Source organism: Vicugna pacos, chromosome 10 (assembly GCF_048564905.1).
Source record: "Vicugna pacos chromosome 10, VicPac4, whole genome shotgun sequence".
In the NCBI taxonomy this organism is placed as follows: domain Eukaryota; kingdom Metazoa; phylum Chordata; class Mammalia; order Artiodactyla; family Camelidae; genus Vicugna; species Vicugna pacos.
This window is the reverse complement of record NC_132996.1, coordinates 11,850,907-11,871,811: the sequence shown is the minus strand read 5'-3', so window position 1 is coordinate 11,871,811 and position 20,905 is coordinate 11,850,907. Positions and strand designations below refer to the sequence as shown.

The 20,905-nt window shown below is 50.0% G+C and overlaps 1 protein-coding gene across 6 annotated transcripts in view; it reads right to left on the bottom strand.

Annotated features, from left to right (window-relative positions):
- The window catches only part of SMCO4 (single-pass membrane protein with coiled-coil domains 4), a 53,513-nt gene extending 41,860 nt beyond the window's left edge, over positions 1 to 11,653 (bottom strand). Inside the window, exons 1-2 of one of the 6 annotated variants that reach the window (XM_072969002.1) lie at positions 11,492 to 11,645; positions 10,687 to 10,770 (exon numbers count right to left, since the gene is read on the bottom strand). The gene's annotated coding sequence lies outside the window, so the exon portion shown is untranslated. Of the gene's footprint in view, positions 1 to 10,686; positions 10,771 to 11,150; positions 11,286 to 11,491 lie in introns of those variants that run through there. The other 5 variants (XM_072968995.1, XM_072969007.1, XM_072969008.1 and 2 more) reach the window with 5 other exon arrangements.
- Between the last annotated feature and the right edge of the window lie 9,252 nt (positions 11,654 to 20,905).

The window sequence follows — 20,905 nt, the reverse complement described above, 5'->3', positions numbered from 1 at the left end:
TGAGTCAAAGCTGCCTGGAGAGTCTGGCAAAGAAGGAAGCTCTTCGCCGTGCTGGGAAAGTACCCCGAGAAATAACTCGGGAAGGAACTCCAACCCCGTGGAACACATTTCCAGCGCTCCGTTTCTAACTAGGAATAGTCTTCCCCGCTGTCAGATGGGTGTGTTCTGTTTGGGAGGCGGGGAGGTGGGGAGGCAGTGGCGCCCAAAAGCAGCTCCTGAAATCCTATGGAGGAGCAGCTGCTCCTGGCGCCGGGAGATTCTATTTCCATCTCCGCTTACACGTAATTATCTTCCAAAGCGGTGCTCCCCAGAGGGGCGGCCGTGCCAGCGGCCTCCCAGATCTCCCCCGGACGGGCTGCTCCTGGCACCACCCTCGTGGGGGGAGGCCAGGAAGAGGGTCTGAAATCAGCGCCACCCACAGCCCACTTCTCCGCAGCCCTAATCGCAAACGTGCCAGAACCTTTCCTTTGGAGGCCCAGAGAGGAAATTAAACGTCGGCCAGATAAGGAGATTTCCTTCGGCTCTGACGCCAAGGAATCCGAAGTTATGACTCCCCCAGGACCACACAAACCAACCTGGCACAGACCTCAGACCTCCCGGCCAGCACGCCCAGGGCAAGCCACGCCCACAGTGCCTTATTCTCTGTAATAACTGTACAAGGGGTGTTTTTATGGCAAATGTGAACAAAGTAGAACCCTGCAGGCTGGTGACAGTGGGCAGCAGAGGGGGCCCCAGGGCTGGGTGCAATGACCACCCGGTGAGTCCCCTGGTCTCTCCACAGGTGCTCCTGCACATCCCTTCCCGCCCTGCATTTTCAAGGCCAAGTGAGGCCTGCTGCCTGAGACAGCTGACTCAACTCTCTTCACGGCAGAGCGACTAGATCCACAGAAGGATGCGGGGAGCTGAGCGCACTGAGCTCACACTGACCTCAGCATTTTCTAAATCTGCCGGGGCGAGAAGCACCTTCACCAGGCAGCCCCAGGGCGCCCAGCAGGACTGCCATGCACACCAGGCCCCCGGGCAGCACCGACCACCCCCAGCCTTGTCTACTGTCTGCTTTCTCTTCTCCATGCTTGTGGTTTAAGTGTGGGGAAGTGGGTGGGTGAAAAGGCAACTAGGAGGAGAAAGAATAGACAGGAAAAGGTGGTGGAGCAAGGGTCAACAGAGCACTGACATTTCAAAAAGAAAATGCAGAGACAACCGCTGCAAAATACCTAGGCACACGGACACGGCCCTGCAACGGCCGTCAAACTTCAGAAAAATCCTCAGCGAGCTGGTCCACACCCAGACACAACAGCAGCTCCCGTCACTCACTCACACACACACACACACACACACACGCATGCGGGACTCCCACCAAGGCCTCCGTGTCTGCTGGCCCCTCTGCCTAGGATGTGGCCCCTCCACACCTCGGCTCTTTCTCCACGTCCCCTCCTCCAGATGGAAGCTCAGACACCACCTGCTCAGCCAGGCCCGCCCGGACCACCACCTCACCACCCCCTGCCCTGCGGCCCCCATGGTTTTTCAGCAATCACCACCACCTCCCATACTGTTCTGGGGGAAACAGTGTCCCCACCGTCAACCCAGATCCACCTGACACCTCAGAACATGACCTCTTTTGGAAACACGGTCTCTGCAGATGGACGTGGTTAAGATGAGGACATGCAGGAGGAGGGTGGGCCCTAATCCAGGGACCCTGTCCTAAGAAAACAGGGGACACAGACACAGGGAGGAGGGCAGAGCCGCTGCCACCGCTCAGGGCTCCGAGGACGCCGGCACCACCAGAAGCTAGGGGAGAAGCAGGAGCAGATTGCCCCTCGGACCCCAGGCCTGCGAGGGAGCATGTTCCCATTGTTTAAGCCATCCAGTGTGCATGCCTGTGTTACAGCGCCAGGAAACTAGGACGGACACCGTGAACTGTAACCAGTTATTGTCTGTCTCCCTTCAGGAGACAACAAGCCCCAAGAGAAGAGGATTTTAACATCTGTGGTTTGGTGTGAAACGCCCAACACCCAGAACAGCATCTGGCTGAATCGATTCTGAGTGAATGAAGACAAGCTTAGAGGGGAGGCAGGGGTGCCACACCCAACCTACAGAAGGCAACTGAGGGGCTAATGGCCTAGCTTTGCTCAGAGACAGAAGAGCCAAGACTGGAACTGAATCGGGACCTGCTTCACTCATTTGTTAAGCAGTCCTAGCTCCTCAGGGCAGCTGCTGCACGCAATACTCACTGAGCACAAGTGTGGGGTGGAGCGCAGGAAGGGCTGGCTCCAGGCTCACATCCCCTCAGCAGGGCCGTGACCCTAAATCAGGCAGCTCACCCCCCCAACCCCCCGTTTCGGCGTCCTCACCTGAAGCTGCAGGGCGATCAGAAGCCGCATTCACCTGCTCTCGAAGAGACAAGCAAGGCTTGTTTTAATCTGTGCTGTTTCTGAGAGGTCTTCTCAGACCCCTGGAGCCCAGGCAATGTCTCTGTCTGGCTGACTTACACTTAGGGCAGCACCCTTGGCAGCCACCACGCACCACTGAAATCTCTCTCTCACCACAGGCCACTATTATCTTGCTGGCACAGTTCACTTTCACACGTGTGACCTGGACTCACGTCACAGGCCACTACATCTGGCACTCTGTAAGCCACGCAGTCTGCCCAGGCCTGCCTGCACTCTCACTGGGGGGCTCTGGTCCTCCCAGGCCCGCAGACACCAGGCCCCCCAACCGAGCTCCACTCCGAGGATGAGGTTTCTTTTGTGCAGCTGGACCTGGGCGGCCGGTGCTGCTTTGGAGCCTCGGGTACACCCCTCCTCGTGCTCAATCTGCAGGTCTTGGGCCTCCGGTTTGGTTAAACCATGAGCAAACAAATCAGGGACTTCAAATGAACTTGCCACTGTCTGTGGTCGGGGGTACAAGACCAGCACAGACATCAGCCCGGGCCCAGCACAGCTAGGACCGGAACCAGGCAGAGGGGAAAGCGCGAGCTCTGGAGCCAGGCGGACACCCGAGTGTGAGCCCCAGCCGTGCCTCGCCCTGGATACACCTGACTTTACCTCCCTGCACTTCGGCAACCTCAGCTCAGAGGGGCCTCAGAAGCAGGGAACGGCAGACTCTGCAAAGCACCCAACACCACGTGGTTCTCTTTCCTCACATCTGGAAGTGGGAGCACCTGGCAGCGAGGAGAGCTGGGTTGGGGGAAGAGCCTCAACCCCGCAGGGCACAGAGACCGGGCCCACCTCCGCTCTGCACGGCCAGGCCAGCGGCAGACACTTCAGCTCTCAGGGCCTAGCTTGGCCTTAAAAACAACGGGCAGAGGCTAGACAGAGAGCCCCAGCACTCACTCTAACGAGGGGACGGCCTCTGCTCTGGGGCCCTGGAGTTGCACAGCAGGACTGGTGTAGGAGAACATCAAACGTGCTCTCCTGCCAAACCTGCCACCTTCACCCCGACACGCTCCCACAGCCCCAACCGATCCGGGCGCCTCTGTGCAGCGCCTGATCTCCTGACCCCACTCCTTAACATCACCAGGTTCTGTGCGTTTTTATAGTTAGCAAACATAACATGCATTCATGTGTTTAAAGTTACTTATTAAGGAAAGGAGAACACAAGTAAGAGCAGTAGTTACTGACAATTACCGAGTGCTTACTTACTAGGTAATGTGCTCAGAGCTTTACAAACATGACTCTCTTAATCCCCCCAACGACCCTGTGAGGAAGGTACTAATGTTATTCCGGTTTAGAGATAAGGAAGCCGAGGCCCAAGGAGAAAGAGTAACTTTGCTTAAGTCACACAGCCACTAACGACTGAGTGGGGGCTGGAAAGGACCCTAGAATCTCTTCACCCCGTCCCCTCACTGCCCCCTCCACCACGCCTTCTCCCTGTGGCACCCTTTGAACAGCACCATTCAGCAAGTCAGAGCCTCCCAAAACCCACAGGCCACTCAGCCTGCAGGGACGGCCCAGTGAGCCTATTTGTCAGGGCCTCCAGGTGCCCCCTCCAGCAGGTCAGGCCCCGAGAATCCCTTCCAAGAGTCCCTGCTCAGGGACAAACTGTCACAGTAGTCCCACACAGAAGCCAGGAGAGAGGGGGACAGAGCACCACGCCGCAGGAAGGAAAGCCCCACCACGTGCAGAATCTCTCTTCACCACGTGCATGGAGGCTGTTCTAGAAACAAGGGAGTCTGGCTTTCCGGCAAGTGATCTTTAAATGCACCCCCACCCCCTCCCAGTTCGACTCCCCCCGCCCCCGACTTGGCCGCGCAGACCAGAAACAGCATCAACGTGCTACCACTCACACAGGCTCGCTTTCCCCGCAGACTCTGGGAAGTTACACCAAAGTAAGTGTTCTATTACAGCAGCCAGCCTCTGGGGAAAGCGCAGAGGACGTGACACCAGGAGCGATCGCTTCTAGTGCCATGCTCCCACCACCCAGAGCAGAGCCTTGGGCCTCAGTCCTTGGTCCTGGAGGGCTCAGCTCCCTCATCCTCCAGTTATGACGGACCCACCCACTAAGACCCAGAAGCCAAATGAATCTGACAGCCGCACCGGGATGGATTAGCAGCCTACTAAACACTGGCCATCTCCATCACCTAGCAGAATGGCAACCCATGGGCAAATGGGCAGCCTCAGACACTGTTGGTAGTTTAAAGCAGGACAGCCCTCAAGAACACAGTGTAGGGACTACTGTGACAGTTTACATGTAGAACCCGCGGCACACCAATTCCACGCCGAGAGACACGTGCATATGTGCATAACAGTACATATGTATGAAGATTAAATGGCAAAACTAATGAGTTAGTTTATACGTCTATCAATGGGGGACTGACTTATAAATTATGAGGTATCTGTACTATAAAACATTTTGCAGACAAATTAAAAGAACTACACGCATGAAAAGATCTACAAGATACATTATGTGAAAAGACAAAATAGTGAAACAATATACATGATGCATCAGACTTATGCTTACAAAAGAAACAAAACTATATGTAGCTGTGTGAGTACAGACTGACGGACAGTTTTGGGATATGCATCAGACTGCTACGACTGGTTACTTCTGAGGACCCAGCAGGGAGGTGGAGGGTGCTACATTTTCTGCAATGTACTTCACTATGTGAATGGGAGAGCATCATATGTATTATCTGTATCATTTTAAAAAAAGCAACTGAACTGATTAAAAGCCACCACCACCAAAACAGAGGTCGTGCTCTGATGTGAAATTGTCACATCAATCCAAACAAGTTGCCACACTCCAAAGTCTTCCCAAGAGTGACTGATACAGTTCAAGTGCAGCCTCTAAGCCCCAGATGATGGACCAAGTCAGGATCAACAGGGGAGAAGAGAAATGTGGGATCAGAGGAAAACTTCTGTAAAAGCTCTGTGGAAGCCGCAAACCAGTCCTGCCCTGAACTTGGCTCCAAGACTTTCCTCCCTTTCACTCCCATAGGAGAAGAAAGTGAAAGCCAGGATTAAGAGAGAATTCCCTTTCCGACAGCAGAGGGGAGGCCACTGCTGCCACCAGCAGAGCTGCTCCCAGGCTAAGGCAAAGGAACGGCCTGGCCAAACTCCACCTGCCCGACAAAGGCACCACGTGCCAGGCTCCTGGGGCTGCAGGGAGAGCCAAGGCTGGCAGCCCGGAGCCAAACCGTTCCAGTCCCTCCACTTAGGCAAACAACCAGACAGGCCTCTTTTCAACTCAATACTGAAATCCAAACTCAACCAGTACACAAATGAGACAGCTCTGCCAACAAAGCGGCAACCATGTGGAACAAGGAGACGTGAACCAGTGGGAACCTGGACAAAGGTGCAGGTGCTCTTTCTGCCCGTCCATAGTAACACTTATGCAAATTCAGGCATTTGATAAATAAGTAACCTTTTTTTTTTTGCTTCCTAGTAATAATTAAAACAAACACACACCCCAAACACACATGCAGCAAGAAAGAAAACAGATGGGCTTTGGTTAGGACATGATGTTCAGGAGGGAGGCCTGACAGCTAACATCCTGGTCAACATTCCCTCCCGTTAAAACAGCTACCCTGTCAATGCGCCATACTCACTGGGCACTTTAACAACCCACGGCTAGAGGACTGCCCTCAGGACCAGGAAAAGAAGCCACATCTTGGAGCGAAAGGGGCGACCATTAAATGGTGGGGAGTGGTCTTATGCAGTGAGTCACCACAGAGACGGCAGTGACTGCGGACCCCGGGAAGTGGCCAGTCCAGTAAAGTAACTCCCAGCCTCTTCACAATGAGGATGCAGCCCAAGCAAAATCGGCACCCAACCAACAGGCTGGGACCCAGCAAGAACAAACCATCTGAAGGGCACCGCTATTACGCAATCTGCAAGACGGAAGCCCGGGCTAGTTTATTATGGACTCCGGCACTGACGAGGGGAGAGGGCGTAGGACCAGCATAGTCCTGACGTGGCAACAGTGCATCATTGAGGCGAAAATGTGAACACTAACCACCTGGACCAGTCACGTCCCCCTGCTCTGACTCTGGTTCTCCCGAGCATGGCCTGGCTCCCCTTTGAGGCTGCATCCTTCAGGGGGGTGGTCTCACCTCCTCCCAGGGCTGGTCACCACTGAGAACTCGCCCACCACCACTCCTGCTTCCCCGCCAGGCTCTGCAGGCTTGCTGACCGCAAATCACCTCCGCCTAGAGGCAGTTCAGCCCCTGGGGAACAGCCAGAACCAAGGACCACGGTCCCAGGGGGTTCACTGAGTCCACCAGGGAACAGCGAGTGCCAACTACACCCCAGGGAGGCTGCTTTCTTTGGGGATTTTTCCTTTTGATGCCTTTACTTTAAGTTTGAACATCCAAACCAGCATTTCCCTAAATGGGGTCTGAGAAGTTGAATTCCATCCTGAGATGCTTCAGGAAAGGTAGAAACGATAAGGCCTGGGGTGTGGGTCGGGGGTCAAAGAGAGGGGAAGGCGCTTTGGGGTTCTATTCAGGCTCGTTTCTCTGCCTCTCACAGGAGACCTTAAGAGGCGATTCTGGTTTCTACAAGGATGGCTTTTGGTCTGCACAGTTAGCATCTCTAGTACCCAGCCTGCTGCGATGACGGCGCTGGGAGGGGTGAGGAGAGGAAAAGATTGGCTAGGATTTGACTCCTCCCTCTCTCAACCCTGTGTCCAGAGGACCGAGCACCATCCACGCTGACCACTGCCACCGCCGTCTTACTGCCTTTGGTTCAAGCCTGTCCTCTCTCATGCCAGTGACCCCAATGGCCCCGTTTCTCTACTCATTTCCTATTCCACGCAGCCACGGGGCCACCTTTCTAAAGCACAGACCTGACCTTCACTCCCTTAATGAAGCCCCAGCCCACAGGCGGAGTCCGACCTGGCAGGGCAGGTGTGGCGTGCAGAGATCACGGCTGCCACTCAGACTCACGCCCGCTGGCTACACGGATCCATGCGTTTCTGTGCCCGTTTCCTCATCTGTGCGACGGGAATAACGCGATCGGCCTCCAGGGCCACGGAGGGGGCCCATCCAGGTTGCGGAGAGCCTGGTCTCCAAGAAGCACCGCGACTCTCCTGTCCCCAGCCTGGCTCCTGAGTCTGCCCTCCTCACCGCCTCGCTGTGCTGCCGCCCCGCAGCAAATGAATCCCAGAAACTCAAGGGAAAAGAAGACACATTTGAGATCTAAAAATTAAGGGTCATAAACAGAAAAATGAGGCTACCAAAATGTGAAAGAAACCAAAATTAACTCATTATCAAAATAATGCAAGAGGAGGGAAGAGACAGGAAGAGAAGGCAAACAGTACTTCGGGGAGGAACTGCTTTTAAAATCTATGGCTCTGGGATTTTTTTAGACTTCATTTTTTCCCAAAGATTTAGGAAGATTACATTTTAAAGGCTCACAAAGGAGACACTTCTGGTTTTTTTTTTTTTTAAAAAAAGCTATTTCTTAATTAATATCTTCAGAGAATGAAGAAGTACTTTTATAGACTGACTGAATCTTAATAAAATTCTCAGAGAAATTCTGGCATCAGTCACAACAAACACCCTCCTGGAATTTAATTTCCTTTTCCCCACACAACTTACTATGGAAACTCATTTACAGTGCCGCCGCCACCAGTCAAAACCTGCCTGGAGCACAGAAACTTCAAAGCCCCACAAGAGAGTCTTACAGGACGAGATGGATATTGGCCCCATATTTAGCCAAATCCTACATCTAACGAGATGTCCCCCATGCCAAACTTTCCAGATTTTACTGTCAAACCAACTCTCTCATCTCCTTCCTGGCCCGTATCTGCCCTGCACCCGCTCCCCCAACTTACACTAACAATGTCCCCTTTCAGCTGGAAACCCCCAAATTCAGTATCTTTTCCCTGCCCAACAAACGAATAAAAAAGGAGAGAAGGGCATAAAATAGGCAAAGGGAAAGGAGCTACATCCATCTTCAACCTCCTAACAAAGATCTGTCTTTTCTGGTTTCTGGTTTGGGTCAATTCCCTCCTTTTGGATGACACTGGGGCCTGGAACGCTCACTGCATATGCTGCAGGTGGGGGTGGGAAGGCAACAGCTAAAAGAATTATTCATAAGTACAAAAATGTACTTCAAAAGCCTTTCTCCCTCAAGGACAATTCCTACTGGAAAACTTAATCCCATTATCCCGAGTGCCTGTGGTAAGTGTAGGGGAAGGGCTGGATGACAACCACATCCCCTGCAATTCCCAAGTGTATCTCATTTAACGCAAGGCAGACAACATCACCCTGAGTTTACATACTCAGAAACCGGGCTCAGAGGGATCAGCATGTATACCCTAAGCCTACCAGATACAACTCATGGACTCATAAGCTTCCAGTGCCCCCAAATGCTTGTGTTAAAACACTGTCCCGAGTTGGAAGGTCCTTTACAGTTTACACATTGCATTTCATATACATCATCTCATTTAATATCACAAACCTGTATGATAGCTAAGAATTCCTTTTCCACTCTCGCAAAAATGCTATTTGGTTGCAAAGACCATCAGTAACTTGTGTAAGCTAGTGGCAACACTTAGAGCTGTATCCTGTCTAAGCTTTGTTTCCTCATCTCACAGTGCCTGATAGACTTATGGGCTCAGATGTTGACTATTATTAGCATCATGATTGCTATTAATTTAACAGCCCTCAGTTATTCATACACACACACATATATACACTATAGATATTTTAAAGATTCAACTTAATTACCTGCTGGAGAGGATACAATTTTACCACTACCTCAAACTCAGAGATAACCACTAACAGCTGCTTCCAAGAAACTGACAGAAAAGGATTACTGAAAATGATGTGGTCAAACCCAATATGGATTTTGAAATCTAATGGAAGAGAACAGAAGGACAGGAACATTGAGTTATGATAAAATACAAAAAAAAAATAATAATAATCCTCCTCTCCCAGTACCATGGCTTGATCATGAATGTGCTGTTTGACTCAGCCATGTCATTTCAACTCTGCGATGACCCTCAGAGTCCAAAACAAGATGGCCAGCAGGTGACCCAGAAGGTCTAGTGAGAGGCTGCCCGGGGGTCTGGGGAGTAGGGGTGAGGTGGACACCTTACTACCCAGAGCTATTTTTAATGTGGTGCCTCTAATGCACTGTTTGCTTACTAATTTCACTCACTTGAAAAGAAACCTGGGAAGTTCAGAAATGCCAGGCACAACAAGAATCAGCTCACCACTTCTCAAGTCACAATGGAAAGGATGACAGAAGGGTGGTGGTACAAGGAGCACAGCATCAATCAGACAGAAGGAAATCCTACAGACTATGGCAATGACAGATCCTGGGGATGTCCTTTGAGTAAGGCTGCACCAAGACCAGTCCCACTGAGCATCCGCTCTAGGCTTGAAGGTTAAAAAAAAAATTCAGGTCCACCGATGAGACATGAAATTTTTTTAAGCACAGTTAAATACCTTACAGTAATGATAGCTGGACAGCCTGCAAGAGACTCCCTGCATGAGAACAGTATCTCATACTGTAAATCTAGTACCAAGCATTGTAAGTTTTGGTTTTGTTTTATGTTTTGCAGTCTTCCTTGCTTCTCAGCTGTTTTAAGTCCATCCTAATTTCTTTATAACAGGTTGTGGCCCATTTTCTGTGGCCCATCTAGTTTCATGAGGAAAAAGATTTCAGTCTCCCTCAGAAGCCTACTCCTGCCTCCATCAGACTGTCTAGCTCTTTATTTATACCCCACTTCACAGATGAGGAAACTGAGTTCCAGAGAGGGGAAGTGACTCATCCCGGGTCATAACCCTTGCTAATAACACTAGGACTAGCACCAGGGCTCAGGCCCAGAGTGTGGGTCTCCAGCTCTATCGCTGTTGCAAATGACCTGGCATACTTGTGTCTTGAATACAAAGTTTATTTGGGGGAAAAAAAAAGCTAATATGAGTCATCTCCATCGTCAAGGGGCACCACACAGATTATTTTAATAAAGCATCCAGCATCTCCAGAACCACTTGTTTCTGAAACAGCCAACCTCAGCCCCAGAGAATAAAAGGCCACGTCCTATTCCCCTTCAGGATACCTACGACCCTGTGAGCAGATGTGCTGCTGGGCTTTGGGGATCTGCTCGCCCAGCCCAGGAAATCCAGGCGTTGCGGGTACTGGGAACGGGGTGAGTGGGTGTGGGAGGAGGTCGGAATTGGGTTTTTAGACAGCTTCTGGCAACAGTTACGATTTCATGCAGTCCAATCCTACTCACCTTGGAACTCCTAAATATCTCATCCACTCAGGGGTCCCTCCTCAACTTTCCCAGGACAAAAGCACTGCAGTCTGGGAGGTGAACCTGGCAGATGCAGAGGGGCGGTATTTGACCCCAAGCGGTAGAGGAAGCACAGCGCCGCTCCCTCCTCCACCGGTTACAGGAACTCCCCACCGGGTCTTCAGATGCCACTGGCGTCCCCAGCTCTGAGCCTGCCCCCTCTCAGGGTCTGCCCCAACAGAGGCGGCGAGGAGGCAAAGCCCACTCCCCACCGCTCTACCCCGCCACCGGCTCGCCTCCCGTCCCCCCAGCGGCCGCCCCGCAGTGGGGTCCCCTCCCTCCTCACCCGCAGGGCCCCAGCCGAACACTTCCCCACTCCAGCCCGAGACCCTGAGCGCACCCCCTCTCTCCCCGCCCGCACAGGACCCGCGTCTCCCGCCTTCCCGGCCCGGGACCCCTCTCACCGCGGCCCTCCGCCCCCTGGAGTCCGCCGCGCACCCGCACTTCCCGCCCGGCCCATGCGGGCTTACGGTCCGCTCCAACTTTTCCCGGCCCCGCAGCTGCGAGGATCTCGCGTCCGGCGCCGCGACGGGCGGGCTCGCGTCCCCTCGGCCCCCGCCCACCCCGCCGGCACGAGTTGCGCTCGGGACCCGCTCGGCGCCCGGGCCTCGGCCGTCCGCCCGGCACGGAGGCGGAGCCGGCGTGGCGGGAACCGCGCTGTGCCGACACCGGCACCCCAGCCCGGTACCCGGTGCCCGCCCGCCCGGTGCCCGCCCGCCTGCCCGCCCGCGCGGCCGCCGCTCACCTCCTCCCGCGCCGCCGCCGCCGCCGCCACTGCCGGGAAGACGTGGCAGTGGCCGCCGCCGCTCGCGCTCCCCGCCTCGCCTCGCCTCTCCTCTCGGCGCCCGCGCGGGCGGCTCTGGCACGCCGGACCGCAGCGCCAGGCGCCCTCTGCCGCCGGGAAGCCGAATCCTCTCGCCCTAACCCTAACTCGCCGGCCGCCCCGCCCGGGCTCGGCCCCGGCCCCGGCCCAGCCCCGCCCCCGCCAGCCCCGCCCCCTCCCCGCCAGCCCCGCCCCCGGCCCTCCTCCACGCTCTCCGCCCCGCGGGCTCCACAAGGCCTGAGACCCTCCCACGTGCCGGCCCCGGGCTCGCCGCCGCCTCCGGGGAGCCTGCCCTGACCACCCAGCTGCTCGGCGCCCTCCCGCCCGCGCCCGCGCAGCCGGTGCGGGTCGTGCCCTCCCTCCCCTCCCAACCTGGGTTGATACATTTCCTGCTTCTCTGAATCCGAATGCCTCGCCCACGAGAAAGTGAAATCGGGTTCGGGGAACAAACACCAAGTCTCTCGTGTTTATCATTCTCCCTCCTGGAGCTAGATTAGCGCCCTGCCTGGAATACCCAAGTGCGCAATAAATACTTCTTGAGGGAGCGAGAGAGTGAATGCGCGAGTAGAGATTTGGGCCGCTCTCCACCCACGTAGGCTTTTAAACCTCTGGAGGACAGATATCCCGACCTGGATTTGTTTTTTGTAAATTACACACACGTGCGCAGCTTTGCATGAATAAATAGGATTCACAACGCTCTCCCCGCCGGCCCCCCCCCCCCGCCCGCACCAAAGCCGCGCAAGGCCCCACAGCTCAATGTTATTTAGGGCTTTTAGTTAAACAGACTCGGGTTTTAGATCGACCACTTAAATGCTGAGAACTCTCGGGAAAGCGCATCTCCCTGGGCAGTTACCTCATCTCTACGAACAATAAAATCTACTCATAGGGTTGTTGTGAGGATTAATGGACATCATGCATTGTATATAAAGCACTTTGCACAGCCCCTCCACCCCATCTATACTGTAGTATCTACATGGTAGCTACTGTTAGCGTTATTACTGATCTAGTAGGTAATAAAAACAATAGGCAAAATGTAAAATAATGGCTACCGTTTCATCTGAGGACAACCTTAATACCCTTGTGTGCGTGGTATTGTCACCTGCCCAACAGAACCAGGCCTGAGAGTAAGATCTTTCCAGTCCCTCCTCTCCCCACCCCCAGGAATCAACCTGTCGGGTTTTTTAAGAGCCGTAGAACTGGCTCTTCTATAGGTTTTCCACCTGGGTTTCAATGGCCAGTTTCTTAATGAACAAGTGTTTGTTTTGAACGTTTACAGGCCCCTCCTATCTATCGACAGACTCTTCTGTTTTCTCTTTGACCCTCTCTCAACAACTTGAGGCCACCTTTTCAAATCTGACAGTTCCCTTCCTGCTCTACAAGGAAAGCAGCAGTGGGTGCAATGAAGAGGTGTCAGATGGGACTGGGCTGGAATCCTAGCCTGTCTACCTTGGGCTTTCTGTCCCTATCTCAATTGTAAACTGTGGAGGGTAACACTTACCTGTGACACTGAGAGAATTGGTGAGCCAGTCTGTGAATAAAGTCCCTGGGACATATAAGTGTTTAATAAAAGGCAAGTATTCATTCATTCATTCAGCAAGCATTTTGGGAGCATCTACAGAGTGTTGTAAGTGCTGGAAGCGTGAGGGAAACAAACATGTGTGAGGTAGGATTCCTGCCCTCGAAGGAATTTGAGATCGAGTGCATGTCAGGCATGCACATACTAAGGCAGAGCGATTGGGAGGAGACAGATGATGCTAGTATGAAATTAGCAAGCCTCAAGTTCCAAATTGGGGCAGTGATACTGCAGTATAGATTGCTTTAATTCATTATAATTGTAAATGCCTTTTTCCTCTAAATATTATGTACATAACTTTCCAAGGCCACTGCTAAAAATTAATGAATAATTTTATGAGGCAAGCAGAGCCATTTGAGGTAGGATTCAGTCCCTTAATAAGGTGACTCCAAATGCTTCCTCACACTAGTAATAACATGTACATTGTGTCTTTGGGAAAGTGCAGTAAGTTAAAGTTGCATAACTAGCAATGCATATCTAATAGGGAAAGTTCACACCCTGTTACATTAATGACCTTTAATGAATCACACCTCCTATCCATGCCCTTGGTGCAGCCCCGTCCCATATTAACCCTGGGCTCGGCCATGTGACATCCTTTGGCCACTGGGTCATCGGTAAAGAAGGCAAAAGCAGGGATGTTCGGTGAGCACTTGTGCCTTGCTTCTTGCCCTCTTGAAAGGCTGTGAAGAAAGTGAAGAAACCTGGTCCAACTTCCTTAAAAATGAAATATCCAGACAGAGAGAGGCTTGCCATCCCATCTGTAGCAGCACCAGCCAACCCACCAGCTGAATGCAGCCACATAAGTAAGCCCAGGAAAGACTAGCCAAAAATGATCCAGCCAATCCAAGAGTCGTAAGAGATAAAACGGTGGTTGTTTTAAGCCATTAAGTGTTGATAGCAAGAGATAACTGATACACACATCACACACAGGCATTTCAACCATTGCAGGGTCTTGGTGAAAGTCAGCCGAGAGTCAGCAGTCTCGCTAGTGTTTTCTCTCATGAAGCATTCAGTTGGAGTTAATATGTCTCAGTTTAGCAGAGTGTCACACTTTAAGTAATGCCTTCTTTTAAAGCTCTTCATTGAACGGCTCCTGAGCCGAGTACTGGATAAAATCCTTTTGTAGCCAACAGGAAAATGAGCTTGCGAAATGGGCTTATAAACTACTTTAAACACTCTAACTCCATGGAACACAACAGGTACTATAGAGGCTGGATATTTCTCTCTCCTCTTTTATTATAAACTTCTTAATGGTGGACACCTTGTGCAATTTGAGAAGATTTCACTATAGATCATGAAACATCAGAGAAGGAAGGGATGTGAGAGATCAACTGCACACTGCCTCATTTCATAGATGAGGAAACTGAAGCTAAGAGATTTAGAAGAACCTTATAAATTCCCAGCGTCCTGGAAGTGGCTCAGAGCAAAACCGAGATGACCAATTTAGAGATCTTTACACTGTTGATTGGATTGGATTGTTACTGGGTTGCTTTTCCTTTAAGATGTTGGTTTTTACTAAAAGTATCCTCTGGTGCTCAAAATGTCTTTGTAGCCTTCCTGTGCATTTAGGATAAAACCCAAACCCTTCATCTGGCCCTCCAGAGGCATTGGTTTGGCTCTACCCATCACTGAGCACAATGCCCACTCCGATTTTTTCTGTCCCTGCATCACTCCACTCAAAATTCCAAACCCTGAATGAAAGCCAGCTTGACCTGGCTTGATCACATGACCTAGCTTGGTCATAACCCCAACCCAAGAAGAATGGGACTCCCTGAATGAAAGCCTGCAAAGACAATCAGCAGATGTCGTTACCAAAAGAAGAGAAAGTGGATCGAAGATGGCCAAAACCAATGAATGTCCACTACGTTCTCTCTCGGGCTTCAGCTTAAATGTCACCTTCTCAGGGATGCTTTTCTTAACTACTCCATCTGTTATACGCTTCCTTGACAGTCCTAATTTTTCACTGTTCTCATTACATTTTATAATTACATACTTGTTTGTTTGTGTCTGTCATGTTCTCCCTCCATGAGAGAAGGCACTGAACTTGTTTGTCCACAACTATATACCCATCACTTGGCATAGAACCTGGGGCACAATCAGCTCTCAATATTATTAAACAAACGCATTAATGAGAAATATATCTCTTATGATTCTTCTGACTCAGTCCGTATGACATTAGCTTTGCAGGAAGGACGAGAAAATAACGAAGAGAATATGGTGAGTATAGGTCTGTGGAAGACACACCATGCTGGGTCCCTGTGTGATGCTGTGAAGAGGACAAGGACTTGTACTCAAGATGAAGGAGGAAACACTACCTTGTGCATCAGAGATGTGCTGTGTTGTGCTGTGCTGTGCTTTGCCAGTCTGGAGGGCTAAATTAGATAAGCAGCGCAGTAAGAAAGAGGTCTGGAATGCTGAAGGCAGCGTGCCTCAGAGTGTTTACAGAAGTAGAAACCCTCAAAACTGAAATTGGGTTCGTGGCCTGGCTGCAGCCACCAGGAGCAGAGGTCACCATGCCATGTTCATGAAACTGCGCCCTCGGCTCCATCCATGCCCAGCTGTGCCGTCTCTGCAGCAGGGTCCCAGCCTCAGCTGCTGACGGCCACTGGTCCACGGAGAGGTTTCTGCTACTCGTGGACAAGAGGAGATCTTATTTGAGCAATGTAAAGCTAAATGCATTCCATTTTTTTTATCAGTGAATATTATATTTGTGAGAGCTTGGGGGTTTTTTCCCAGCCATTTTTCAGCCAAATTTAAAGTTGGCAGTCTCAGTTTCCCCCTAAATGTTTTTGTAGTGTGACAGGTCCATGCTATCCGAAAGCCTTGGAAGTTACCGCCTTACAGTCTCAGAGACCTGGGTGACCCCCTGCAAGGGTTCAGGCTAGTAAATGGACCATCACTCATTCAACTGCTGTTGCTGTGATTTGAATCACATGGACCCCATCTGTTTCCTTTTCTGCCTCTTACCTACATGGCAGACACATTAGAGCTGGTTAGAATGTGGAGCTAAAAAGGCTTCACTCCCACGACTGCGTCTGTGGCTGTGGGTCAGGAGGGAACTGACAGTGGCTCTGGAGATGTCTGATTGGGAATGCAGCCCTGGGCTTGGGGTCTGGTCAGTGACAGAGTATGTGTATGTCTGTGCATGTGCACACATGTGTATGCATGCACCCACGTGTGTGTGTGCGTGTGTGTGTGTGTGTGCTTGTGGCAGACTGAGTCCTTCTTAAGTCACCAACACTGTTCCACCAGAGGGGGGCTACTTAATCCTAAGAGGAGATACTGTATTTAATCCCTGTCTTACAAAGGGGAAAACTGAGACCTAGAACATTTAAGTAATTCACCCAAGGCCCAGCTGAATACAGAGGTCAAACAATTAACTCCTTTGGCAATGTTTCCCTCTGCAGGTACTCAGTTGGTCTTAAATCTGATATGAACTCCCAGAAGCTGACATTCTGGAAAGGCTCTTCTAGAACTAGATAAAAGGTGAAATTTATCTTCCCTCAGCTGAGAGGGGGAAACATCCAACTTCTTGTATCTGGCAAGTAGTATAGCATGAAGTCCCATACATTTATATTTCCACCAGAACCTAGCCGACCCATTTCATACGCTGAGCTGGAATTGGAATTCCTCGGAGAAGACTACTGCATAAATATCAAGTATTATCATAAAAAATGCCTTTTTCTCACTGGTAGTAATATCATATATATTTACTTTTTTTTTAAACAAAGCTTTTGAATAAAATTATACCTACTCGATTCTCCAGTAAAGGAAGGCTTGCCTGTTTTCATAAAGCTGTAAAATCCCATAGAAGAAAAATTTTAGGGACTCTGCGTTTATTTGTACAAAGGCACAGGAGCGCTCATGAACAGTGCAGCCGAGATCCTCATGCTCCTTGCCTCCGGGTATCTGAAATTAATGTCTCCAGCTAAAGATTGGGAAAGAATCCCACCTGTACCCCTGCTGCCAGCAACCAAAGCAAGCTCTCGATCCGGGGACACCAGTGGATTCTTTCAGCTTAATTCCTGCATAGCTTTCTCCCTGCCAGCAAATGTTAAGTTTCTATTTCAAGAAGAAATAAGAGCTTAATTAACTTGCCTGTCTTCATGGTCATCTAAGTCCTTTCAGGGTTTCATTTTTTGGGGGGATGGGGGGTTTGTTTTGGTTTTGTTTGGTTTTTGTTTTAGTTTTTGCTTGGGAAAATAAGATCACACTAACACACAACTCCCCAGAGTCCAAATAGAGGTGGGACTGTAGGCATGAGTGGAAGGGTGCGGGCGAGCCCCACCTTTAGTCCATTGGTTGTAAATAGTTCACGACAGGTTTTAAATTCCAAGCCCAAAAGCAACGCTTCTTAGTTACCTTAACTCTCAGATCTATAGCCCTCAAGATCTTCATCAGTGTCTCATATACCAGCTGTCCCTTTGGCCTGGCACATTTTTAACATCAAAAGTTCTTTCCTATCAACTGTGTCCTTGTCCCTCACCGAATTCATCATTATCAGAAAGCACTGGTATGGCTTCTAGCCTATATTTGACTCTCCAATCACTCCACTCAGGTTTCCTGAGTACCTCGTATATGCAGGCACTATACTGAGTTTTGTGGACATAGAGCAAACAAAGAACTTCCCTCCTTAGGAGAGTCCACAGACCAGTGGAGAGAAGAATAAACAGGTAATTACAAATTATCTTAAGTGTTTTGAAGAAAAAGAACAAGGTGCCATGAGAAAGTTTAATAATGGGATCTCGTTTTAAATTGAGAGGTCTAGAAAGAACATTCTGGAAGTGACCTTAAAGCAGAGACCTGAAAGGTGAATGGCTGTTGGCCCTGTCAGGAGCCCACCGGGCACGTGGTCCTCTTCACCCAAGGCTTCTGTATTTCTTGGATGACGACCCGGACAAGGAGTGCAACTTCTCCATGCCTCGTTGCTTTCAGAGAGGGAGTCCTGTGTCCCAACAGGTACAGGCAAGGGACAGGGACACCCAGGGTCTTCCTTCACTACTCAGCCCACACTCTGCTGTCTCCCCTCCTGACGCCCGGCTGCAGCGCTTAGGTGAGCACACCAAGTGAGGATCACATGGGCTGGCAGTCCAGGCGAGGGTTTCACCTGGTTCCTGTGTGTGGGTGCAGCCTCTACACCTAAGCTCTAAGCTCTCGGAGAGCAGGTGGCCCTGCTTTGTCCTCCTTGCGTGATGCTGACACTGCCCAGCGGAGAGCTGACTAGCAGCTCTGCTCCGTGAACACCTGCCTAATGGAATTGGATTTCATCTCAGCATTTAGTTCTGTGGCAAACATCTGATGTGAGAGAAGAACCAATTTAGACCAAGTAAGGATGCTTTAGAAGAGCAGAGAGTAAAAGAAAGCGGCATGAAGGGCCTAGGAACGGCAGCACGTTCTGAAGCTTCAATGAGTCTGGCTTATATGGCTTTGACTGAATCTGTGAGGCCACAGTTCTTGGGTTCTAAGATTCCTCAGCTGTAATATGCATCACTGATTTGATTTCATGACAGTTTACTTCTCTGGGCATGGGGAGGAGGGGAGGGCTTCTTTTCATGTATATATACATTGAGAGCTGTATCCTGGTTTCAGAAACATCAAAATGTTCCCAGAAAGTATGTCTTGTAATAATAATAACAATAACAATAATAATAATAAAGAATCAGTATCCATCACACTCTCATGGAACTTCAAGCCGATTTTCTCTTTTGCCTGCCCCATAGCCACACAAATTTTTTTCTTTTCTTTTCTTTTCTTCCTTTCTTTCTTTTTTTCCTTTTGTTGGTAATAGCACCTCAAATTCCTTCTGAGAAATTATCCTTCCTCATTAAATATAGTCTGCTGAGGTATTTGATCAAAGAGGCCAGCTCTCCTCCAAGGGCCACCTGACCCTGGCTAGGCCACTCAGATATCAGAACGATGATTGAGGGTCAAAAGCCTGGCCACGGATGCAACCTACACATTCTCGATATAGGATGCAGATGAGACCGTCCAGAAGCTTCTACTACAGAGATCCTCTCAAACCACATGGTTCCAGAGTTAGTTTCTGTTATTCATAGCCGAGGAATGCCAAATGGTACAGCATCCTTGCCTGTTGGTACATGGAGAATTGGAGATCTTAACCTCAGGTCCGTGGACTTGGAAATGGTCTGTAGATGGGTGTCAGGAGGTCCACAAACATGATACAGTTTTTGCATCTGTCGATCAATGCCTTCTGGGGAGGGGGCGTGAGATGGTCTCTGGATAGCTTTTGTTAGATTCTCAAAGAAATCCACGGCTGAAAATCAATTACAAACCATCGATCCCAGAACAAGATTCTTAATCAAAGTCTGTGGATGAACCTGGTCGGGGGAAAATTATATCTTTGTTTTCACTGGTTTCCAGTCACATTCCTTTCAACTATGAATGTAAGCTACAAAACCACAGTATTATTAGCAATATCTATGACTTTGCCACAATAGAAGTCAGGTATTTTCATATCACATGGCAATGTTGCAAATATCTTGAAATAGAATTTACACCTCTCACTACTTTAAAATTACAGTATAATGAGACCCACGGCAAGGTCTCATTATTCAATGTGTTAATAAAGAAGTATATGTAATGTAATACTTGACCCAAATACTTTAATATTTTATAACTGCATCTCAATGTTATTGGCTTCCTTTGTAATCGGGTACACTTTATTTTATCCAAATCATTATCCTGAGAAGAGCTCCAAGAGCTTCATCAGGCTGCCAAGGGGCTGGTGATACAGAAAGGTTAATAGCCCCCTTGGGAAGAACTCGGGAGGACCGTCTCCTAGCCTTAGCTCTGTTGGGTCTACAAAGCTGGCTTCTCTCCCATAGTTCCTCTCCTTTCAACAACTTGACGTATGAGCGCCCAGCATCAAAACCTCTGAGTTCTTCCAAAGCAATAGGCGTTGCCTGGGGTCCAGAGAAACACACACATTTGTATGAATCGTAAGAAAGAAACAAAAGCAAAAAACAGTAAATTTTAAAAATAGAGAGCAGTCCAGAGTAGGTAAATCCATGGAGACAGAAAGCAGATTAGTGGCTGGCAGGGGCTGGAGGGAGGGGGAAGTGAGGGGTGACTGCTTAACGGATGCAGGGGTTCCCTTTGTGGTGATGGAAATGTTATGGAACTAGAAAGAGATGATGGTCACACAGCACAGCCCTGTGAATGGACTAAATGCCACTGAATTATACACTGTAAAAGGGCTAATTTTATGTTACGTGAATTCTCTCTCAATGAAAACGTAAGATACAATCATCAAGAAATAAGTAGGAGGAAACTCCATTATAAATTCACCTGGGAATTCAAGGCCCTACTTCGGGGAATAAAGAAAGAAAAAGGATCCCAAAATTTTATGATACTTTATTTCCTCTCTCCCCCTCGCCCCACCCGCCCCTCCAGTTACTCATGTACACTGCAATTTTAGATCACTTATGAAATTGCTAATGTGTACTTTAGCTTACACATTAAATTCTGGTTTGCACTTATGCATATTAAAACACACCACTAAGTACTCATCTGACAAGCTATATTTTAAACCTCAAACAAGGTTTTATTGTGCCTGGATGCATTTAAATATACCTACTAAATTTTCGCTGAAGTGAAAAACGACAGGCGGTGCTGACTGATAAGGGAGGGGAGAGTCTGTCCGGTCCTGGCCCACACATCCTGCTTCTACCTGGGGGCCCCTCCCGGCCCAGAGCGCTGGAGATTTCCAGCTTGCTCTATGTGATTGCCTCAAGCAGGCTCTG